At 40.7% G+C, this 24,864-nt stretch overlaps 1 protein-coding gene across 10 annotated transcripts in view; it reads right to left on the bottom strand.

Annotated features, from left to right (window-relative positions):
• The window catches only part of NCOA3 (nuclear receptor coactivator 3), a 174,861-nt gene extending 151,919 nt beyond the window's left edge, over nucleotides 1–22,942 (bottom strand). For 6 of the 10 annotated variants that reach the window (XM_038368999.2, XM_038368995.2, XM_038368990.2 and 3 more), the window contains exons 1-2: nucleotides 21,476–21,728; nucleotides 7,403–7,476 (exon numbers count right to left, since the gene is read on the bottom strand). The gene's annotated coding sequence lies outside the window, so the exon portion shown is untranslated. Of the gene's footprint in view, nucleotides 1–7,402; nucleotides 7,477–16,246; nucleotides 16,293–21,475; nucleotides 21,729–22,823 lie in introns of those variants that run through there. The other 4 variants (XM_038368996.2, XM_038368994.2, XM_043495689.1 and 1 more) reach the window with 3 other exon arrangements.
• Between the last annotated feature and the right edge of the window lie 1,922 nt (nucleotides 22,943–24,864).

Below are 24,864 nucleotides of genomic sequence, written 5' to 3' on the forward strand. Positions count from 1 at the left end.
ATGACCGACTTGTTTTGAATATTAGAGTCATAAAACCACTTTTCCTCCTCTGCCATATAGTGAAGTTACCACCTTTCCCGCCACATAGGGTTTAGTCCTGCGACCTTTCTAGACGAAATTTCAACCACTAGAGCAGAGGTGGGTAAACTATGGCCTGCGGGACCATCCTGCGTGGCCCCTGAGCTCCTGGCCAGGGAGGCTAGCCCCCAGCCCCTCCCCCGCTGTTCCTCCTCCCCCACAGTCTCAGTGTGCCATGTTGCCGGTGTAGCGTATTAAACTGCTCCACATAGGAATGTGCTACTGGTAGCAGTTACAGAGAGCTATTTACTACACTACACCGGTGCAACACTCTGGGCGGTGTGGCTGTAGTGCCGCCAGCCAGTGGTGCTCTGTGCTGTGTGGTAAGGGGGCGGAGAGGTTGGATAGAGGACAGGGGAGTTTGGGGTGGTGGTTGGGGGTGGGGGTGCGGATAGGGTCAGGGTGGTCAGAGTGTGGGGAACAGGGGGGTTGAATGGGGGCAAGGGTCCGGGGGGGGGGGACAGTCAGGGGCTGAGAAGCAAGGGGGAGGTGGATGGGGGCTCCCCTAACTGGCCCTCCATACAATTTCTGAAACCCGATGTGGCCCTCAGGCCAAAAAGTTTGCCTGCCCCTGCACTAGAGGATCACATGTTAATCTTTCATAGAACAAAAGATATAGAATCTTGTATTGTGGTATGCAAACCAGTGCATTTTTTGCGAAACAGTAAAAAACCCATTTACATTGTGTTAGGGCAATATGATTTAACACAACATGAGATTGAGTACAAGTATTTCAGTTTAGAAAAAACACACTGATGGATCTACTCTGAAGAATGAGTCTGCTGAAGTGGCATTGTGAGGTTCCATGTTTGTCTGACTCCAGATCAATTTTGCTCATTTTAACAGTTTTTCAAACCATCAACCCTACAAACTCCCTGTGGGATTTGGGCATCAATTTGTGCTGCATCACTTATTCTTAGTAAGAAATTCTGCAGGCCAGAAGATCGTGTTATACCTGTGCAATCCTATTGTCCTGAGTGGAGTTTCACAAGCCTAACTGTCAAAATTCTACTTGGAACTAAACAAGTCTGTTGACGCACAAACACAGAAGAAACTCCTCCTAGCTTTTGTGAGCTCTGCAAGAGGATAAAAATAGTAAGACTGTTACCAACATCCTCAGATACAGTATACTCCCGTTTATCCAAATCCCTATTATCCGAACTCTCATTATCTGAATCCTTTCTTTGTCTCCCACCCTGAGACATAGCACATTATGTTCCAATTAGCACATTAGCAGCAATTTTAAAGAAAATGCCTATTCAGTAATCGCTGATTAGCAGCTACTTAGGAACAGCATAAAAATCAAGCAGTTAAATTCATGGATTCAGAGACATGCCTTAAAGTCGACAAAACACAAACACCCCATGCTCAATAATGAACAGAAGCCAAGAATATTAAAGTGCCTTGACAACAGGGAGTGGATTGTAGATGTGGCCCATCAGTTCTACATCAGCAATGCCACAGTATGCAATATTCATAGTGCACAAGAAGTTGAGAGTATGCCCTCTACTATGGATTGCCTGGATGGTTCCAGTCACTGCAAGAACGTGAGGGGCAAAGACGAGGCACTTGGTTTATTCAAAATAGGTCCACAAACAGGTGTTCTGTTAGATACTACATTAAAGCAAAAAGCTATTTCCATCAAAATATTATTGATGTGGATGTCGCTTTTGGTGGCAGTGAGGAATGGCTAAGTCATTTTAAGCATGATACAAGTCAGCTATCTATTGCTGATTAACTTGCCTTCCTGCACAGCAAACATTTCCCCATTTAGAAACAGGTATGTCAACGGATGTGGTTAAAGAGGGTCTGAAGCGGACCAGACCTATGATGAGGTCAAAGTAGACATTCTGGAAAAAGCATGCATCTGCATGCATCCGATGAAGTGAGCTGTAGCTCACGAAAGCTTATGCTCAAATAAATTGGTTTGTCTCTAAGCTGCCACAAGTACTCCTTTTCTTTTTTGCTAATACAGACTACCACGGCTGCTACTAAGGAACATTAGCAATTCTTAAATATTTGTACATGGCTAATCTGTTGGCTAATGTCCTCACCGCACACATGCTACTGACTCTCACAGATTAAATTAAGATGCTAACAATAAAAGGTGACTGCTATCTATTAGCTGAATTGTGGTCCAGGCTTCAGCAGGAAACAACTGCCAGTGCTGGGGGAGAAAAAAAGATCTTGCGTGAACCCAAAGCGGAGCTGGTTAGAGTATCCCAAGAAATAGAGGATACAAGATGCACTTCATGCAATTGCTGAGCAGACAAATTGGGAAACAGACGATGTCCAGGAACAGAAGGGCTGTGATACTCAAGATGTGAACATTCCCAAGACCAACAGAATTCATGGACACAGCTGAAGAGGATAAGGAGTTGACAAAGGTAGCAACATCTTCGGATCAGGTATTGACAGCCTCTGAACCAGTTGCTGCATTTAACAGGTTTTTACTTGGGATGGAGAGAGTCATGAGAATGCTGACTACATGCACACCTTCCTTCTCAGAAAGTTACGCTTGCAGGCAGCAGAAAATTAAATAGCACTAAAAGAGAAAGCTGCTATAACCAACTTCTTTGCCATATTGTAGCCGATTACTGTGACTGCTTTGTCCAAGCTAGCATTATCTAGCAAAGTTCATGTTTGTCTACTTTTCAATAAAATGTAGATTTTACAATAAAATACTGTGATAGTCTTAGACATCTTACTTTTGTTTCCCATGCTCCTTATTCAATTCCCTCTTCATTATCCAAACTTCCTATTATCCAACTAAAATCCATGCCCTGCCATGCTATTTGGATAAATGGGAGTACATTGGATAATTGGGTACCTGTTGAGTTAGGTTGTACCCTGGTTATCTAGTCTCCTTCTAGAGCAGAACTGAATTCCTAAGCAAGACTAATGGAAAGAATCAGGTTTCATTTTGTCTGTTTAAAAATCATATGCTCATTTAATAAGTTTTGTAAAGTGTGTTTTCGGTTTTTTTTATTTTCGTTTTTTTAAAACAGCACTTGCATCAGGACCTCCCTATCTTTCTCCAATCTGAAATAAGAAAGACTATTACATTCATCAGTCAGTTTTATCTAAACAGCATGAAAATAGTGATTCAAAACCCTAATTTTAGCAGCAGCAGCACTAAAGTAGTGTTTCTGGAATCAATTCAATTTCAGTAATTCTCATTTCTATGAATTAACAGAATTACCCACCTGTTTTCATCCTACAGTAATCTCATGCACAGACAGGTTTAATTGTGTTAGTTGCCAAAACTATATTTACTCTGCCACAGCCAAACTTGGTTACTAAGCCAAGTAAAATTTGCCAGTTCATCCACCGAGATATTTTTAAATGCTAATACTTTAGCGAAGCCATAAGGAGTTGTGTCTCATTCTTAAGATTTCTAAAGCATGCTGTAGAAGTTGAGAAATTTCAAGGCCATTATAGGCATTAGTAATTCACATTGCCATGTAGTAATCCCAGTGATTCCCAGTCCCAGCCTCTTGATCCAGAGACTGGTGGGCCTGGGTGTGTTGGAAGCAACTCCATCTCCTTACCTCTACCTAAGAGGGTAAAGTATGCATTCTCATGTTGCTCCACAGCAAGCTCAGCTGATTAACTTGCATTGACTTGATTTAACATGATTCCTATCCATTCTGTAGCTAGGACAATAGCTGAAACTGGGATTTAAAACCAATGATTGTGTAGCAAGAGAACACTAGAGGTTGAAGAAGGTTGAATACAATGTAGAACTCCAAAATTCCTTCCAGGGTAAGAAAAGCCACATTATGATTAGACAGTAGAGTTGCAACCCATTCCTTAAAGTTAGATTGAAGCATATACCTCAATATGAAACACCACTACTATCATGATTCCTTTCAAACATGGGAATCTTTGGATACCCAATGCAGTTAGTGGTTTTTGCATCTTAATTCTACCCATTTAATTGTCTAATCTTATAAAATAGGTCTTGAAAAAAAGAGAGTTACCTGAGTGATACAAGCAAGAGGACTTCAACAGAAAGCTGTAGTGCCATCATTGTTATTCATAGCTCTATTATACTCAAAATGATACCTGCTTTGTACAGGCAATCTTAATTCTGGTATTTACCAACTCGAGTGCTGACTTTGCAAACAGCATTCTTTTAATGTAGGGATTTGTGTAATACATGTAAGCTCAGCTGCACTGAACATTCAGGTGATTGCCTTGACTGAAGATACCTGCATGAAGACTGGAGTGACTATTCCTTGCAACTTTCTCTGCTCTTTACTTTTTAGAAGCAAGGACAGTCATCTGTTCATCTGAGGGTTTAACTTTAAAATAACTAGGAGTTCTCTGAAGTACCAATACAACTGAAAGGAATAAACAAAGTCTGCTCAACTGAAAGCTTACTATTTCTCTTAAAGTTATACCACCACAAATGAGACACCCACCATAATCCCACAACTGAGCTCATTCACTCATTTTTCCAGAAGAAGAGTCCTTCTATTAAGAGGGGATAAGCAGACACTCCAGAACAAGTACAGAGAAAAGTAAACTAGCACTCACATTTAAATAAAGAGATCTAGCATAACTAAGCTACCCGTAAGTGCCAGGAGGTCATCCTCAAAACTTGAAGAAAAGAAAATAGATGTCATTCACTACCATTTGCTCTCTGTCCAGACCAATATTATTTCAAATCTCGCTAGTAAGTTATTTTCTGGGAATTCACTTTTTTTTTTTTAAGTAATGAAGACTGGTATTCAACAGCACAACATTTGCTATCTAGCAAGCATTTCTGCTATCAGAAGCCTTCTGAAAATTGATTTTGGAAGGAAGAATTTTTTCCTCAAAGCCAAAAACTACTTACAAAATCATGTACATAACTTGCCTGTGGAAAAGAAAAGTGGAACTTCCAAATATAATTAGAAGTTAATTTGTGAGGAAAATACTGTCACAAAATCCACATTAACTAGTTAGAAGTGTTTTAAACTAATATTTACACTGCAAAAAGCAAGCTACGCAAAACAATTCTTGAGGGACAAAAAATGCTGTCTCCTAAAATAGGATTTGGCAAACTAGTATGGTTTATCTAGGCAAACACACTGCAATCTTAAGTACTAGAACACGAAATTAGTGCTGTTGTAACAATTGAAAGAACTGTTAATATCATACCTGTGCTTTTCTCAGTCGTACATCCTGCTTTGTGACATTGGATGGCTAGTTTAGACCTCACAAATTAAATGATTTTTTCTGTATAAAAGCTCAATGAACAAACCACTGAGGACTTTTCTACAGTAGAATTTAGCAACTGTCAAACATGTTTGTACATGCTAGTCTGAACCACAAGTGTTTGGACTGTATAACTCTTAGGACAAATAGTCTCGACCCTGCACATATTTGGCTTATCCTAAGAACAAACTTGTGGAGGTCTGGACCAACATATAGAAGCATATTAGCTAAATCTAGTGAAGACATACCTGTTGGGTCTTGTCTTCACTAGAAAGAGAGGGGTTTTCTTAACATATGTTACCTATCACAGCAACTAAGATGGTAAAATCCTAGTGAAGGCAAAGCAGTTTGTAGTTTCAATACGTGTTGGCAGATTAACTACAGGCTCTACTGATACAGCAGAACAATTGACCCAGAGAACACCCTATAATAAGGTTGCCCCAACTGGGTGCCCCCTGCAGAACAACACGTGTGCCCTACTTCAGTTTTCTCTTGGTCTAGCCAAGAGCACACACTCTCTCAAGTCAAAGACCTGCCTATGGGCATGATTTATTCATGCAGGTGTGCAGTTATCTTCAGAACCCTAATGATCAAACGCAATTTTCCATTTCTGCTGTAAACATTAAGACAGCAATTTTCCATATCCCTCTCCAAAGGGATCTTCCAGAACACTCACCCATGAGTGCACCAGCATTTGGTTCTCAGTTCCTTTCTGTGCTTGTTCTAGGATTCCATTCTCCAGGCCATCCATCTGATTAACTAGTCTCTACTTCTATCCAAACAGTCCAGCCTGCCAGCACAGGCTCTCTGGTCTTTCCAGCCTTCAACAGTTGCTCAGGATGATCAGTAAGCTAACCTGCCCCCTGGATCTCCTAGTAATGCCTCACTATTTGCAATGAGGGCCTGCAGACGTTCCTACTCTCTGCAGCTTCCCTGTCTATCGCAGGCAACTCTCACCCAATCCCTTCCTTGCTGGCTGGCTCACCCAGCCTCCTCCACTGTAGGATTCATGTGCCTTCTTCTAAGCCCACTTAGGAAGCAACTAATCAATCACAGGTGCACTAGACCAAGCTCCCTCTTAAATAAGCCAGTTACCCTGGGACACCTCAACTAATCCAACAGCCCCTCCAACCCAAAATGTTAAGCATTTTGCCTTCAGATAGGTAAAGTAGTAATGAATAAAATAATTCCCAAAACTAGCACAGGTTTAAATATTTAAGGGGAACAAGAAGTCTTTGAAAACAGTGGCTTCATATTAAGTTTCAGTTCAACATGTGCATGTTACAATATGATGTTCATGACCGTTTACTTGGGTAATGGGAAATTATGAAAGCTTCTACAATTATCTTGCCAGTCAAAAGTTGCTTTGTTAGGGTAAGGACTTCTCTATATGTGAAAGCTGCATAGTTGACCCAAGGGCTGATTTCAAAACCAATTTAGTTGAACTAGTGAAGGTGGTCATGTGGACTATTCTCAGTTTAAGACAGGATTGCATCTAAAGATGGGTTTACACCAGTTTAAATTATTTTTAAATTTAAAAGTTGTTAAAACTAATGCAACTTATATCTAGTCAAGTACTAAAAGAAGGATGTATGAGAGAACACATTATGCCTTTATCATCTTTTACTCAGTGAAATGCTATCAACAAAGACTAGGCACTTATACGAAGCCTGGTGGTCACTTCACACAATTACTCTACGTGAGGCTGTCACCTTGGTAATACGATGGGCCTCGTAAACTCAGGTAGTGTTAGGATGCTCTGGAATAGAACATGAAAAAGAACATTAAGAAAGTGGGAGGTGGAGAGGCTGTTGACAGCTTGGGGTGGGTGTGGACAAACCCTTTTCACTGAAGCTTTGTGAGACTGCTTTTATAAGGTCTCATATTAAGATTGAATAAAGTTGAAGTCACTTGGGCAAAAGTAAAATAGTCACTCCTCACTGGCCCTCTTCCTCATATTTTACAAGGCATCATGTAAATTTCCATTGCTCTATTAGATTCCCTCTTCAAAAAGGGCATTAAGAGTATCTGCTTGCTCACTTACAAAACTTTTAAAGTTACTAGTAATACAATTACACATACGTGCACTGGAATTAGTGTTTCAGACACAGAACTTTACCTGCTTTTTTGGTGTTCAGAAATAGTGTAGTGGTAGCTTTCTAGCTTGTCTTCTCAAAATACTTTTCATGAGTGCTGAAACAAACCAGAAAGACAACCTTTAGTATTTCCAAGCCAGCCAGAAGTCTTATTTTGAAGGACAGTCCAGCACAGCGAAGGCTTACTCAGCTCCAGAGTATATATTTTTAAAATAGGACTATTAGGAATTCGTTTCTAAGCAACACAAAAGTGAGCTTTACTAAAAAAAAAAAAGTATTTTACGCAGAACCACTGTGAAGAAATTCAGTGTTCAATACATTTCAAAATGGTCTGATTTCTTAAATGTTCTGCAATATTCTAGTAAATAGATATAGAATTGAAGTGAAATTCAAATAGTAATCTTCATTTGAATGAGTGGAGTTATTTTTCAGTAAGACTCTTGCATACCTTAACTTTGATATATAGTTTAGCATTTTAGGATTTATTACTACTACATTTAAAGAAAAATTGATTAAGAATATTAAATACCACAAGATAGAGAGCTCTAAAAACAGTTTCACATGATAAAACAAGCAAGAAACCTCCGTGTTATACACACCTCAATGAGCCCTGCTCCAGAAGCAGGTGAAGCCACTCTACTTTTGGAGTACAAGTCTGTTCTAGATATGTTCAGCTTTGATTGTATTTATCAACTGTAGAACATTTGCTTTCACCACTAATCCACACTTATGCAGTTTATATCTGACTTTTAGTGCTGAGTGAGCTCATTGTTTTCTAGCCAACACTGGCCCTCCCAGGCAGTTACAGTCTCAACTTATACAGCTGGCCATATATTGGATCTAGCAGACTTATAACTTCCAGACATGTGTCACAGACTGACCATTACCTCCTGCATTTTGAGGTTGGGGTTTTGAGAGCTTGTTCTTTGAGGCTAATGTAAGCAGATTGTCAGAGCCTTCTAGAATACGAGTTTTGTTTTGACAGACTATTCTTGACTTGGTGGATTACAAGAAATTGTGGCCTGCGCTGTGCAGGAGGTCTGACTAGATGATCAGAATGGTCCCTTCTGACCTTAGTATCTATGAATCTATGTTTATGCACTATCCACTAGGTGACCCCTAAGCATTCTCTTCTCTGGATTTGTTCTCATAAGGCACCTTCACATGTAAATAACCTGCGACAAGTTTAACAAGATAGTAGACAAGAGTCAGTGGAGGAAATCTTGTGCTGAGGCAGATCAATTGCAGAATAAAGACTTAATTTCTTATATTGTGGCTGCACAAAAGGAAAAAAATAAAAAAAAACTCGTCCTTCTTGCAGACAGCTCAATAGCAACCTCTGCTCAATGCACAGCTGTGGTCAAATAAAGGTAACAAGCTGTTCAGTTATACAAGGAATGGGCTAGTGAACAATACAGAGAATATTAAAATGCTGTTATATAAAGTTAATGTTGTGGCCTGATCTGGAAAACTGGGCAGTACTGCTCACCCTATTTCAGAAAGGATATTGCAGAATTTAAGATGAGAGGGTAGACTAGGAACTTCTGTTCTCCTTGTCTCATAAGAGAAGCAGCAAAGGGACATTCAGTGAAATTAAAGAAGGTGTGAAATTCATCAGGTAGGAAAAGAATACTTTTTCCATACAATGTGTAATTAATTTGGGGAACTCATTTAGGCTAAGAACTTAATATTCAAAAAGGAACTGGACATTTAGTGGGAATATCAACATCCAGAGTTATAATTAATGACAAAATTACATAAAATTTAATCTCTTCCACTAGAGTGTTTAAAACAGTATTATTAGAGATCTGGATGAGGCCTAATATGGCATCCTCCAAAGCCTCTCATGCTTCTGATGGACCTTAGGTCTATTCAGTATGGAAATTCCTTCTTTTCTGCTACAAAGTGTTGGGCAGCAGATATGCTCTGGGTCAGATTAATCCACTAGTTAAGCCAAACTACTTTTGCTCAGTAGCTGGTCCTTTCCTTCCTTGAACATATTACAGAACTGCCAATCAAATTTCCAGCTATGCAATATAAAATCCTTCATGGTTTTAAATTATAGCCTAGATTGAAAATCTGGATGTCAAAAGGAAGAGAAAGAAGGGGTAACCCCAAACATGGGTATTTACACTCTGCACAGATCCAATACTACTATGATTTTGTGTGTTTAATTATAAATTATTTCACCAATTACAAGCATTGTTACATAGGAACTTAGTGTTAACTAGAAAGTGTAAATGTATTTATGCCTTGCACTCTGTAAAACTCTGGCCAATCATTTCATCACTGACTGAGAAGCTTGAATTTCTACTCACAGTGGAACTGCTGACCAAAATACCAATAGCATAAGCATGCCTGCATGTTAAAAGAACTAGTGGAAAATTTCACAGGCTGACATCCAGAATGTCTGCGGTTCCTTTTCCTATCTCTCTTCTATAAAGCAGTTATAAGACCAGGACCTCAAATCTATTCTTTGTGAATCTTGGAAATTTCCACAGCTTCAGAGATCTATAAAAAATTCTCAAAACTAAATTATGGGTTCTGTCAAGTCAGAACTCTAGAGCTGGTTGGGTTTTAAACAAGTTTTGTTGGGATAAAAGCACCACCAATAGCAATAAAAACCCAGAGAACTGAACCAGAATATGAGAAGTGTAACATAGCCATTTTGAAACAACACATGCCATACTGGGGAGGGAGACGGTAATTTTATTTGAAGTCCAGATAAAGTATGTATATTTTGAAGGGACTTTCAAAATGATATAGAACCCTTGGAAGCTCACCAAGTTAGTATAGCTGTGTACAGAAAACTAGATCTCGAATAAAGCAAACTGCTCAATACAAAAGTCTTCTAGTTCAGCCTTGAATGTCCTTCTTTCCCTTAATAAAGGCATATTCTTTATAGTTATTTAACATAAGAAGGTAACTCATTGTAAAGTACTGTTTTGGACTTCATTTCCCTGATTTAGAGCCATACTTTATCAATAAGATCCAGGCCAACAAATTAGACCAAATAAAAAAAAATCCTTTCTACTTAATTATGTTCTTAAGAAAGTTGTTTCAGATGAGAAGTTTTAATTACAAACCAAGGCTTTTAAACAAGCTTGAACATAAACAGCTGTATATCATTGATTTACAAATGAAGAAAGCAGTACATCAATGCATGACGCCATGTACTGTTCCTAGCATCTAAACAAGATTTTTAGGTTTTGATTTTTTTTTTGCTTTAAAAAGAATGATGCTGTTTTAAAAATGTTACCTATTTTAAACAAGACTAATTTTAGCCTGCTCAAAGTTATACATCTGCAATTATAGATTTTAAAAACTAATTTTAAAACTTTCTACTTTAATCAGAATCAGAGGATTGCAAATATAGTAATCACCAAGTTATGTACATGCCAACACCAGTTACTGAGAAACACTCAAAGTACAATCTCTTTATTTTGCAGACTTCATAATCTGCATAAAAGTTGATGACCTCACCTCCCAGATATTAGATACAGTAAGAGCTTCATTAAGATTTTGTATTTTGTTAAAAACACCATATTGAATGTAGGCATATAGTTGCTATACAAAATGCACTATATTGAATGTAGTAGTGTACTCTGATGGCCGGAGTTGGACAGCAATTGACAACAGTCAGTTAATAGTGATGCTATCTTTGCTTTTGTATTGTGTCTGAATTCAGTTTCAAGAGTAAGGCCACAATTGTTCTCCCCAGCCTTCCATTGTGTTGCAAGGATAAATACATTGGGGTTGGGGGAGAAGATCAGAAGAGAAAGGATGCAGAATATTCAACTTACATAACAGCAATGCATTTGTACCATCTACTTAAAAAAAAAAAAACAACTTAAGGCTAGAAAGGACCTCAAGAAGCTCTCTCTCTGAATTGGACAAAGCCTTCTGTATTACTACTCCAATATGCAAGCACCATAGAGAATCTGTCTCCCTGGCGTGGAAAGACTGTCCAAAAGTACATCCCCAGAGGTATCAGACACATGTACATGGCTTTCACAACAGACAAGCCACCAACAAGCATCAAAACTATTTGATTTGGATCCCTTTGGTGAAAAAAGCTATTAGGCTCAGCAAAATGCTTATGAGAGAGACTGGAAAGGAGCAGCTGGAGAGAGCTGACTGAAACAAACCCTGTACCATAAGAAAAAAAAAAGAAGAAGACAGCCCCTCTTCCCCCTCCACCCCAGTCACAAACTGATGCATTACAGCCGAAGTACATTGCCATAGTCTCTCCCAACCAGGTCACACACTAACTCATTCTAAACAGTAAACCACAAAGTAAAGAATAGAATGAAACAAGCAAAACTTTTGCACACTCCCTAGAGACAGCAAAGTCCACAATGAGCAGCTCAACACTGAAGAGCTGAAAATAGCCATAAAAACCCTAATTGTGGGAAACTACTACTATGTATCTAATGAATTACTACCACACTTTGGGAAAAGAGTACAGAAGTGGTTTCTTGACGTTAACTCTTGCATGGAGACAATGAAACACTCAGACGCACCAAAGTGGTTGCTCTGCTCAATTCCAGAGTTACAATCCAACATCTTTACTCTGCTTAACCTACAAGCTATGTGAGCAGGTGATAATGGTAGCCGAGCACCAATATTAGAAGGGCAGCTGACTGATGACAAAGCCAATTTCTGCGCAGGACGTTCATGTGGTCAAGTCGTAAGCTTAAGTCAATTTATTGAAGAGGGCTCCAGAACCAGCAAAAATACAGGGGCTGTGTTTGTTAATCTGTGGATTGCCTAAAACAGAAAACTTTAGAATATCAATAGAAATAAATGATGATTTTTGGGAAATGGCAAGATGGTCCAAGACATTTCCTCCCTGCTCAAGAATCTATTTCTATCAGGATGGATGATCAGACAAGTCTACAGCATACTTAATTGAACGGATTGCCCCCAAGGCTATTTAATGTCTACGCAAGTTAACCAGAATCTAACATGTAAAGATTAAATTTATGCAGATAATCAGAAATCTTCAAGGACACTGAGCACATTTAACTACCTCCCTGAGTATACTTGGAAAATACCATTGCACTTCATACCTGAACGTCAACCCTTGCAACACACACATGCATCTTCCACCTGTAACACAAGCAAGCCAAGCAAAAACTTCAAATATCACTGGTTGGTACAATCCTTGAGTACTACAGACATCTGTTGTATCACAGAGTCACATTAGATAGAACACAGACATTCAAAGAGCACGTCAAGAAGCTGAAAAAGAAAAAGTGAACTCCAGGAATTGTATACTTCAGCAACTGACCAATACAAAATGGGGAGCTGATCCCAAAACACAGAGCAACCAGTCATGCCCCATGTTACTCAGTTTCAGAGTACTGTGCCCCTATATGGTCAAACTCAAGCCAAGTACACAAAACTGATATTGAAATCAATCCTGCAGGACTATCAGAGGGACTTTGAAACCAACTCCCACATTATCACTATAATATATATATAATATATATACTTTGCTGGGATTGCTCCTCCATCAGCAAGGGAGGATGCCTTCAGTTTAAGACAAAACCAGGTACATGAGCCAATACATCCACTGTGTGGACACATTCCACCATCGGAGAGGAGGAAGTCCAGAAAGTACTTCACCTCAGTCAAGACTTTGTAGCTTTCCACATTGTATTTTGAGGAAAGCTGCAGAGTAACAAAATGGTGAGAAATCATCCTCGAGAACCTGGTTCCTTCAGAACAATTCCCTGTAAGCACTGAATCGTAACGAAAACACTAGTGTACTCTAAATCAAGCAAGACCGAGGACGATGAGACCAAGAGAAAGCTGAGGAACCCCAAATATGAATGTGGAATGCCTAAGTAAACATTTGAACATTGTTTGATGCAGTGCCTCTAACATCATGAGCTCTCAAAGAACTATTTGAGGTGAGTGACACCACCAGGTCTTGGCTGCAGTTTTGGAGTGATAAGCTAGGATGATTTAGTCCAACCCCCTGCACTTAGGCAGAGCCAAGTACACCTATATCATCCCTGACAACAAGTTTCTTTTGAAAACTGGACAGTTAATAAAGTGTGCAGTGTGATTTGTTTGATACTCTGCTACCTACACCTACCACCCAGGGAAGGAGAAAATTTAACAGTTTACCACCAATTACAGTGGGAAGTTTAACATGCTGTCCTGTAGCAGGTGACTTCTAGGTACTCTTCTGGCTCTGTCAATCTGTTTCTTCACTTCAACAGGTGGGTATTGTAGTTTAAGAACACTTGAAAGAGATCTTGTAGGTATTTGTCTCTGTCTGAGGGGTTGAAGCAAATGTGGTTGTATCGCAGAGCTTGGCTGTAGACAATGGATCGTATGCTGTGGTCTGGATGAAAGCTGGAGGCATGTAGGTAAATATAGTTGTCAGTAGGTTTCCGGTATAGGGTGGTGTATACTCAGTCTCAATTTTGAGGATGTGACCATCGCTTATTAGCACAGTAGTGTCCAGGAAGTGGATCTCTTGTGTGGTCTGGTCAAGGCTGAGGTTGATGTGTCAAGGTGGGATGGAAATTGTTGAAATGATGGAATTCCTCAAGGGCTTCTTTTCCATGGGGACAGGCCCAACAAAGAAAATAACAGAACGCCACTAGCCATCACCTTCAGCTCCCAACTAAAACCTCTCCAACACATCAAGGATCTACAACCTATCCTAAAGGACGACCCATCACTCTCACAGATCTTGGGAGACAGGCTAGTCCTTGCTTACAGACAGCCCCCCAACATGAAGCAAATACTCACTAGCAACCACACACCACACAACAAAACCACTAATCCAGGAACCTATCCTTGCAACAAAGCCCGTTGCCAACTCTGTCCACATATCTATTCAGGGGACACCATCATAGGGCCTAATCATATCAGCCACACTATCAGAGGCTCGTTCATCTGCACATCTACCAATGTGATATATGCCATCATGTGCCAGCAATGACCCTCTGCCATGTACATTGGCCAAACTGGACAGTCTCTATGTAAAAATAAATGGACATAATCAGACATCAAGAACTATAACATTTAAAAACCAGTCGAAGAACACTTCAATCTCTCTGGTCACTCGATTACAGACCTAAAAGCGGCAATATTACAACAAAAAAACTTCAAAAACAGACTCCAACGAGAGACTGCTAAACTGGAATTAATTTGCAAACTGGACACCATTAAATTAGGCTTTAATAAAAACTGGGGGTGGATGTGTCATTACACAAAGTAAAACTATTTCCCCATGCTTATTCCCCCCCCACACACCTTACTGTTCCTCAGACGTTCTTGTCAACTACTGGAAATGACCCACCTTGATCATCACTACAAAAGGTGGGGGGTTTTTTGGTTTTGTTTCCCCCCCCCCCCTCTCGATCTCTCTCCCTCCCCGCTGGTAATAGCTCACCTTACCTGATCTCTCTCATTACAGTGTGTATGGTAACACCCATTGTTTCACATTCTCTGTGTATATAAAATCTCCCCACTGTTTTTTTCCACTGCATGCATCCGATGAAGTGAGCTGTAGCTCACGAAAGCTTATGCTCAAATAAATTGGTTAGTCTCTAAGGTGCCGCAAGTACTCCTTTTCTTTTTGCAGACACAGACTAACATGGCTGCTACTCTGAAACCTGTCATTAAATAAATGATTTGTCTCCATTAACAAGAGCCCTCCAAAAAGAATTACCAAATATTTTCTCAAATCCTTGTCAGCCCAATTATTGAGTCAGAGATAGCACTAGGGAGACAGTGTTTATGACTAGTACTGGCAGTCATAAAAGAAACAAAAAAGTTGATTGACACACTTCTCTCAAGTTAGTTCACAAGCCATCTTGTCACCAGGCTTTTGGGGCTGAATCAGCACTGGAAGCTGCACTTGACTTATCTGTATGTAAACAGCTACGCTCATTCAATATTTAGCCAATGGGACTGAACAACCAAGCTTTATACCAGCGCAGTGTTTAGATTCCTCTACAGACCTCAAGTGCAATTTGACAAGTAGTTCTTGGGGCAGTTTTCCCCCTCAATTTAAAGTTTCTAAAAAAGTTACATAATTTAGAATATAAAGAAAATCTGCTTTTGACACATGCAGATCTTAAAGAAATTTAGGAAGTCCATTATTGTGTCTACATATATTAGGAGAAGTCATAGCATGAACATATTGTTTTAGAATTTAAAAATATATTACATGGCCCTGCGGTAGTGTTTGCTACTGCATTTGCAGGAATATCAATTACACTTAATTAGAATTACTTGTTTTCAGTAGCTTATGAACACATATAAAACTATCCACAGTAGTGAGGTGGTGGATGCTTTACTTTCTAATTAAGTAAAATTAAAAGCAATGACAACCTGATACTAATGGCCATAGAGCTCCCCACTTCCCTGACACAGCTTCTACATTTGTTTATATTACTATTTTTCGATTTGTAAGCACTGCAATACAACTGCAAGCTTCCTGCCCACTACTTAGCCACAATTCTTAGGCTTTTTGTTTGTTATATACCTACTATACATACAGAATGAATACTTAAATTTACAACTGAAAACAAAGTTACTGTAACTAAAAAGTCCAAGTAAGAAGTGGATAACACCATCCATCCTATTTCAACAGCTACAGATATGGGCAATCCAGAGAGCTCCTCTGCAGTTTTTACTTGGATTTAAATTTTTAGAAACCTTCAGAACTCAGTCTTCATTCTTCTTAGGATTGGTGAACTTTCAGAACAGTGCTTGAACTGCCTTGAAATTCCCTCTCAAATTTTCCCTTCTTCATGGAAAAACTACCTTAAAAGAATGATTTGCAAAGTGACTTGTTAAAACACCATATTCAATGATAATCTCTAGTGTTCACTAACCATTCTCAGAATTGCTGCCTCTTAAGTCTCAGGGACAGGTTTTCACCTAGGGAAGAAAAGTATCCCATTACAAGGACATCTTAATGAGACAGAATGTCTTGTGCAATTTGTACAAGTTTACAGCAGGGAAACAGTTTCATGATAAAATCATGAGAGCTGGCAATGCTACATTTAAGTGTCTCAGTTTGGTGTTTTTCTTAAAAAGAAAGCTGCTGGAACCATCATCGGAAAATGCCAGATTTCATTAAAAAAAAATTGTAACCCTCATGGTTGCAGAAACAAGCTTGAGCACATGAATCCTAAAGGCTCAACACAAGACAAATATTTAAAATCTCTTTTTAAAATGCTTGGGTTTAGCAATACTGGATATTTTCTAGATGTTTTGAAGTACTGAAACATTGAGGGTTTAGTTGGAATTCTCCACAAATGGACAATATTTTATATTTTCTAGATGCTATCCCTTGCCCAGTTATGCCCCTTCAAAGCAGCTTTAGAGCAGGGGTGGGCACACTACATCCTGGGGGCTGCATCCAGCCTTCAAGCTGCTGCTGGGAAACGGGGTTAGAGGCTTGTGCTGTGCAGCTCCTGAAAGCAGCGGCACATCCCCCCTCCGGTTCCTATGCATTTAGGTAGTCAGGGGGTCCGCACACTGCCCCTGCCCCAAGTGCTGCTCCCACAGCTCCCATTGGCCAGCAAATGGGGCCTATGGGAGCTGCAGGGGCGGTACCTGCAGATGGGGCAGTGCACACAGCCACCTGGCCATGCCTCCGTGTAGGAGCCAGAGGAGGGACATGACGCTGCTTCTGGAAGCTGCCCGAGGTAAGCACCACTCAGATCTGCACCTTGACCCCCTCGTGCCCCAACCCCTTCTCCCATCAGCATAGGTACCTCACCTGCCTGAGAGACAATCGCAAGATCAACAAGAAAATTCACTGGAGGTTAGGTCCAAACTACAATGCATCCCTCCTATCAGCTTAGGTAGCATTTTCACTGAAGTTCTATGGCAGCACAGCTGCACTGCAGCAGCATTTTACATTAAAGGCAGTTAAACCAGTCTAATTGCTGGTTTAGACAGCACTAGGTTGATAGAAGAATTCTCCCATCCACCTAGCTACCGCCTCTTGGAGAGGTGTATTATGGATGCTGATGGGAGAATCCCTCCCATTGGTATAGTTGGTGTCTTCACTAAAGTGCTACGGCGACAATTGCAGAAGTGCTGCTGCAGCATTTTAAGCTTAGATAAACCCTAAGTTTAAGCACATTAAGACTCAAACTACAGCAAACCAAGACCACTTCACTCCTGAATTAGAGCATCCACAAGGGAGATTAACATGCTTAACTTCACATCTTTAGTTAACATCTTAACTTTTCTGAGTGCCCCATCATAGGTAAGGCCTCAGCAGAGTTAAGCAGACTGTCACAGACTGGTGAAAAGATGGTTCAAAGATATGGGAACATAAACTGTTCAATCTGAATTTAGGCATACCACCAACTCTTTAATCTTTCCCTATGCTTTTTTAGTCATTGATCCCCAACATGCCTCTGGTTAAGTCAGGGCAAAGTTGCTATATAGTTTAGACACTTAGACAAATCCCACTGGAGACTTATTTAGGACAACTCCTTTCTCGTTATATAGACCAACTCTGAACCCAAGTCACTATTTAACAGATTAAAAATATTAAAGATTTTCAGAGCAAGGACTGAATTTAGTATTTTTAAGATCGGGAAAAAACAAACGCTTTTAAAACTAAATTTAAGAAGACTGGAAGAGTTAAGTCATGCCACTACCTGTGCTTAAAGTGATATTCTCTAAGGAAATCCATTAAGTAGGCTTTATAGAAGGGTAAACACTGTGTAAGTTAGTGAGAATGGTTTTACTAACAAGTTATTAGTATTAACTAGTAGAATAGTTCCTTATAAAGGTTTCTTGAATTTAGTAGGCCTATCTAAAAGCATGAAATGTTCTCTTCTGCCTTGTGAAATGTCATTAAAACCATCAGTAGTCATTTTATATGTTTAATAAAGAATTTCTTTAACACTACACTAATTAGATTGAAATAAAAGTTCATTTAATTTTGTCTATCTTTTAAAAAAAGTTTATTGATAACTGTTACAGAATTACATAAAAGTAAATCCATTCTTGAAATAATCTTCAATTTTAAATTAAGCAAGATAATTGGAGAGAACTGCACAATTTTTAAATGGGGAAAAAAGCCATCCAATGCACCTTTGTTTAGTTATTTGGAATATAATCTGTAGCAGACATTTGATGTACAAGATGAAATTGGGAATTTACATATGATAGTTCAGAGTTGCACCTTAATACAGTATTCAAGTTGAAATCATCAATAGATTTAAAAAGTGTAAAAATGAACAGGCAGGTCTTATCAATGAGCATTTTCTCCAGAAATCAGCTTTAAGGACTCCCTTGCAATCCCTTATATACTCTTTATGTCCAATATTTTTCTGGTTTAAACCATTTCATTTCCCTCCTTCAGCCTTGGTCATTTTTTATTTATTTATTTATTTATTTATTTAAATCTCTGCAATGAAATTTCTCCTGCAGCTTATACCAACACAAGGTGCAACACAGGATATTTTGCAATCATAACATCTTCGATTACTGTTCATTTAAATGCAGAACCTGAAGCAACCTCCACTGTCAGACTACAGTTTCCTATATCATCTTACATACAAAATTTATGTAGCTAGGGTGTCTTCCTTTGCTGAAGCCTCAGTTTGTTTTCTTATACAGCAGTAACACAAAAATCAGTAAGATAAAGGTTTGTCTTGTAAAGTTCTCCTCTAGTTCAGCACGACTATAAAAAGGCATAGGACTCTAAGAGAGAATATTCTATTGTGGTCAAGCTTTCTTTCCTTTCCCATCCTGAATTTTGTCTTAGCTGTACGGTGGGTGCCAGATAAGGGATATGCACTGATGAAGTGAGCTGTAGCTCACAAAAGCTTATGCTCAAATAAATTTGATAGTCTCTAAGGTGCTACAAGTACTCCTTTTCTTTTTACGAATACAGACTAACATGGCTGCTACTCTGAAACCTGAAAACATTAGCATACAATGCATATTTCCAAATTAATATAGTCACAGGCCGTATGTGTTATACCTTCCTATTAAAAAAACAGAAACCTAGACTTCAAGATAAAGCAAGGCTGGAAGCAGCACTTTTGCTTTTGCACTAAGTAGTTTGATTGTTGTTCAATACTGCACATTTCTCTCAGGTGTGGTGGTTGAGAGAGTTTCTTGGGGGAATTTTTTTTATTTAGTCTACCACCACTCTCTCACCTCTAACCTCATATTACTGCAGCAAAGGTGCTGGTATTTACCTTCTGTTTATTTACATTAACAGGAGAACAACAAACAGAAGGTAAATACCAGCACCTTTGCTGCAGTAATATGAGGTTAGAGGTGAGAGAGTGGTGGTAGACTAAATAAAAAAAATTCCCCCACCACACCAAATGCATCCGATGAAGTGAGCTGTAGCTCACGAAAGCTTATGCTCTAATAAATTTGTTAGTCTCTAAGGTGCCACAAGTACTCCTTTTCTTTTTGCGAATACAGACTAACACAGCTGCTACTCAGAAGACTAACAGCTGCTACTCTGAAATCCATCACTAGTTATTGACTATTAAGGAGGTACTGTAATGTTCATATCAGACACTTTTACTAGAAAGTCTTGTTTTTTTGCACCCTCTAAACACAATATATTACACATTGTGGCTATCTGCAGTACCAAAAAACCCAAACCCAGAATGAAAGCATCTTTGTGTCATGTACAGCAAAGACACCATCAATACTACGTACATTTTAATATTAAAAAAAATTTACTTTATATTAAAATGTATGATTTAACAAATTTAAAAAATTCTATTTGACGTTTTTGAGGCTGAACGGTACTATAAAATGGACAAGGGTCTATACAGTTTTGTCTAAAGATCCACTTCAGTTTTAGCCAGGATACCATTTTCTTTCTGTATTAACTTTTAGACAAAAGTATGCATACATTAAATTGAACTTCCTTCTAACAGTTTAAAAGGGAAGGAGGAGCCCTCTGAATGGACAAAAATAGCTTTCAAGGCTATTTTAGTTGACGGAGTTGGCAGAATAAAGTGCGGAGCTTTACGAAGCAACAGCTTCCACCACACTGAAAAGCAGCAACAAGACTAAGCAAGCACAGAATGAATAAGGCACTGGAATGATTTCAGCCTCAGACAGCACCCTACAGAGCCAAGCACACCAGTAGCCCACCACCACCATCCTTAGCCTTCTAGTCGTTACCCTAAAAGAAAAAGGAGTACTTGTGGCACCTTAGAGACTAACAAATTTATTTATTTATTTTATTTGCTAGTCTCTAAGGTGCCACAAGTACTCCTTTTCTTTTTGCGAATACAGACTAACACGGCTGCTACTCTGAAACCTGTCATTACCCTTTTCAGAGTCATTACCCTGTTACCTCACGACACCGGAAGCTGGTTCTTGCCTCCATCTCCCAACAACACCATACACTCACCACGGTTATGAGGCAGAAGAGGACAAGACAGACGCGGAAATCACCTCAAATTGCCAATCCCTCCCATCCATTCCCGTATTTCCCGAGGGAGAGACGACGACTAGAAGCCACGCTTGAAACTTACCAAAACAACAAGGGCTTTGAAACCAGCTCACATCCAGACGGGCCCCCGGCCCCCACCCATCGAGCCCTATTCATCCCAGTTTACCTCAAGTAATTCACCGCCCCCCACCCCCCACTCAGCGGAGGCGAGCAAAGAAATCCCCGAGCACTCCTGTAGTTTCGGCTGTCCCCAAAGGGACCTCCACCCATATTGCCGGGGCGTGTACCTGATAAGGGACAGGGATTTAGGGAGCCCTTCTATCTCCGGGCCCCACAGCCTCTGCTGCTGGCTTAGGGAGCGCCCTCCCAGCCACACAAACACACCCCTCAAACTTCTCCTGGCCAGGAGCGCGCGCGCGCTCGGACCCGCGGGTTTAGCGACCCCTCCGCCCCCCAAAACGAGAAGCGCCCTGCGCCCCAGCCGGCGAGGGAGGCACGCCCAGCACAGGGGCTAGAGGCGCCCCTCAGACCCTCGCCCCACACTGTTACCTCCCCTCCCAAGCAACAGTCCTGCCCTGCCACCGCCCCCCAGATCTGGAAGCGGAGGAGCAAGAGCGAGGACCCCGACCCCGACCCCGACCCCACCCCGCGCCGTACTCACCAGGGACGGGAGCCAGAGCTCGCTAGCGTCTCCTTCTCCCCAAGTCCCCCACACTCAGCTCCTCGCCGCCATTTTCCTCCTTGCCTGAGTTTAAATAGGAACCAGCCTCTCCGAGAGCCCCCGCCAGCCACAGCCGGACTCAGCCCGGCCACCGCGGGGCATTGCGGGATATGTAGTTCCGACGGCGCGGGATACAATGGGACCTGTAGTCCTGACGCGCCCTGCCCCCTTCACCGCGACTCACCATGGAACCTGTAGGCCTTCGCCGAGCCACACACCCCTTTAAAACTTCTTCTCCCAGTGGCCTCCGCGGCTGCCCGCCAATCGGTGGCCTCGATGGGGATTTTTTTTTTTTCCTTAAATCATTCTGTTTCCGGTTTCAGAGTAGCAGCCGGGTTAGTCTGTATCCGCAAAAAGAAAAGGAGGACTTGTGGCACCTTAGAGACTAACACATTTATTAGAGCATAAGCTTTCGTGAGCTACAGCTCAATGCATCCGATGAAGTGAGCTGTAGCTCAGGAAAGCTTATGCTCTAATAAATAAAAGAAAAGGAGTACCCGTGGCACCTTAGAGACTAACAAATTTATTAGAGCAGAAGCTTTCGTGAGCTACAGCTCACTTCATCGGATGCATCCGATGAGCTGTAGCTCACGAAAGCTTATGTTCTAATAAATTTGTTAGTCTCTAAGGTGCCACAAGTCCTCCTTTTCTTTTTGCGAATACAGACTAACACGGCTGCTACTCTGAAACCTGTTATTACGCTCTAATAAATGTGTTAGTCTCTAAGGTGCCACAAGTCCTCCTTTTCTTTCTGTTTCCGGCGTCCAACTTCCCGGTTCTGGGGAGTTAAATAACAACACCGGTAGCGGGGCGGGAAAGCAGCGTTATGTGAGCTGTGGGGACCCCCCCCCCCGCGTGGGACCTTGTCTCGTACACACACCCCTTAGCCCTAGCTCAGAGCCCCGCACAGAGGCCGGGCAGGCCTCCCAAAGGAAAAGGGACGTGCCGGTACGCAGGCTGCCTAGCGGCGCCGGGGCTGAGGCGCTCGCCGCCTGTCTGCCCTGCCCAGGGTGCGGGGAGAGCCGCGTGGGAGGGCCCGGCTGCTCACAGCCCGCTTGTAGGAGGGCCGCCTTTGACAAGCAGCCAGCTTTTGTCTGTCTCTTGAGGGTTCTCTTCAGGTTCGCGTCGGTATCTGTATTACTAGGACTGGGGCTCGCTTGATGCCCACAAAGGGCTCAACTGCCCGGTAAGGCCCCCGACCCTGCCAGCGCGCCCCCACGACTCGCAGGGACGCAGTTCAACAGAGGCGTACGTGTTCGCCGGGCTGGAGCTGGAGAAAGTCACTCACCCCTGGAGAGCTTTTCTTTTGGGGTCACGGAACTGAAGTTGGGAGGGGGCTCAGCAAACATTTCTACAGAATTCAAACTGTCGTTTCAAACAATCACCCAAACAGCTTAGAGGCGTTGCTATTGTGAGCGGTGAGTCTCGCCCCGCGCTGCGGGAAGAGGGCTTTGCAAGTGGCCATCGCCTCTGCGATTATCTCAGCGCTGTTTGCTACATCTCTTGGAGTAGGTCAGATGCGTACTGAGATATCAAGGGCTGCCCCTTGCTGCGTGAAAGGTTATAGCAAAGAATGTGGCCAGCTTCATGGGGGAGAAAAGCAGCAGCCACCATCTCGTTTTATAACGTAGAAATGCAGTGATTTAAGTTACAACATGATTTGAGTGCATTAGAACAGGAACCAGATCTGCCATAGCTCACTCATTTTTAGGATTCATGTTAAGGCACTCTTGTGCTGAGGGAGAGTTTCCCCCCAAACACACACTGTGCAAATATTGACATGAAAAAGTGATTTCATGGCAGGTGATCTGCCCTCTTATTTGTTCCTTAGTAGTTTCCTGATTGAGATTAAGGCAAGGCACTTGTGCTCCCTTATCTGTGGAAAAAAGCTCAGACTATACTCAAAAGGTTAAAAAGCAGGGATAAATGATCTAAGTAAGACTGTACATGCCGGGGAAAGGAAAACCAACTTTTTTCATTAAATGCACCTACAGAAATCACAAAATCACAATTATTAATACTGGAACAAATTATGTTATTTAGAAGAAATGGCATGTGGCATGTAAATTAAGTCCTACATCTCTCTATTACCACACTTACTTTTATCTCTGAAATTCAATTAACTAGGCATAGACAAATACAATCTTGTATCTTTATATTACAGTAGTTCAAAATATGGGAATTATATGCATCTTGTACTTGAAGATAAGCCTTCTACAATATGCAACGCAGTTCTACAAGTTAGATCTTATTAGTATATGATGGAAAGGAGAAAATTCCACTTCTAAATTTGTATCAGTGTAAATTAGTAATAAACCATTTACCTAGTTTAAAAAAAAACTTTTCAAATTGAAATTTTTAGAACACTTAGAGCAACTGATGACTGTTAGAATAGTTAGAAACAATTCTATTTAACTACTGAAAAGTAGCTACATATGATAAATCTGGACTACCACTGAGAAGACTGGAAAGCTCTCAACACCCAGCTTCTGGGATTCAGACCAATTTAAATGGTCTCAGGTTAGAAACCCAGAAATATCCAAAATCACTAATTTTTTTAAAAAATAGGTCTAAATATGGAATGGTTTATACATTCTTGAGGAGGATAGATTCATTTGCCAATATTATAAGGGAAAGAAGCCTTACTGCAGCAGGACCTACTAGATGATAATACTAATTTGGACAGCAAATCTGCATAATGTTATAAATAATATATGTATTTGAATTCACATTCTGGTTGAGGATAATTCAGATGCTGTAGAAATATAATTGAGAATTCAAAATTGTAACTATTGTAGATGTATTTTAGGGACTTTCACTGTTTAGAGGTTAAATATGTAAAACCTAAATATTGATGTTCGTCAATATTAATCCTGTAATTTACAACAAATGAGCAGACTTGCACCTACATGGAGCTCCATGGAAGACAGAGGGGCTGCATGTAAATGTAGAAGACCATCCACACCGTGTAGCTTGCCTTAGATTCAGAGAGAGGCATTAACTCTTTATTTTTATGCATCTTTAAGTCCTGATTGTTTATATGTTCTGATTAAGGAATATATACTTGTAGGCATATTCCTGGGAATAATGTATACTCCAAATATAAATGTCAATTAAAAAAACCACAGATTTGTGCCTCAGCATTACTTGATGAAGCTACAAACTTAGCTTGAGAACGCCAGCCAAATTCTGCCTCAAGAGCATGTTAGAGACATCCTTTTCAGAAACCGAGTAAGACTCCGTGCAGCCAGATGAATTAAAGGAGTGGGTTTCATTTGAAGTACTTTCCAATTCCATAATTGGAAGTAAGTACAGCCCCACCTTAAACT

This window comes from Dermochelys coriacea, chromosome 13, assembly GCF_009764565.3.
Source record: "Dermochelys coriacea isolate rDerCor1 chromosome 13, rDerCor1.pri.v4, whole genome shotgun sequence".
In the NCBI taxonomy this organism is placed as follows: domain Eukaryota; kingdom Metazoa; phylum Chordata; order Testudines; family Dermochelyidae; genus Dermochelys; species Dermochelys coriacea.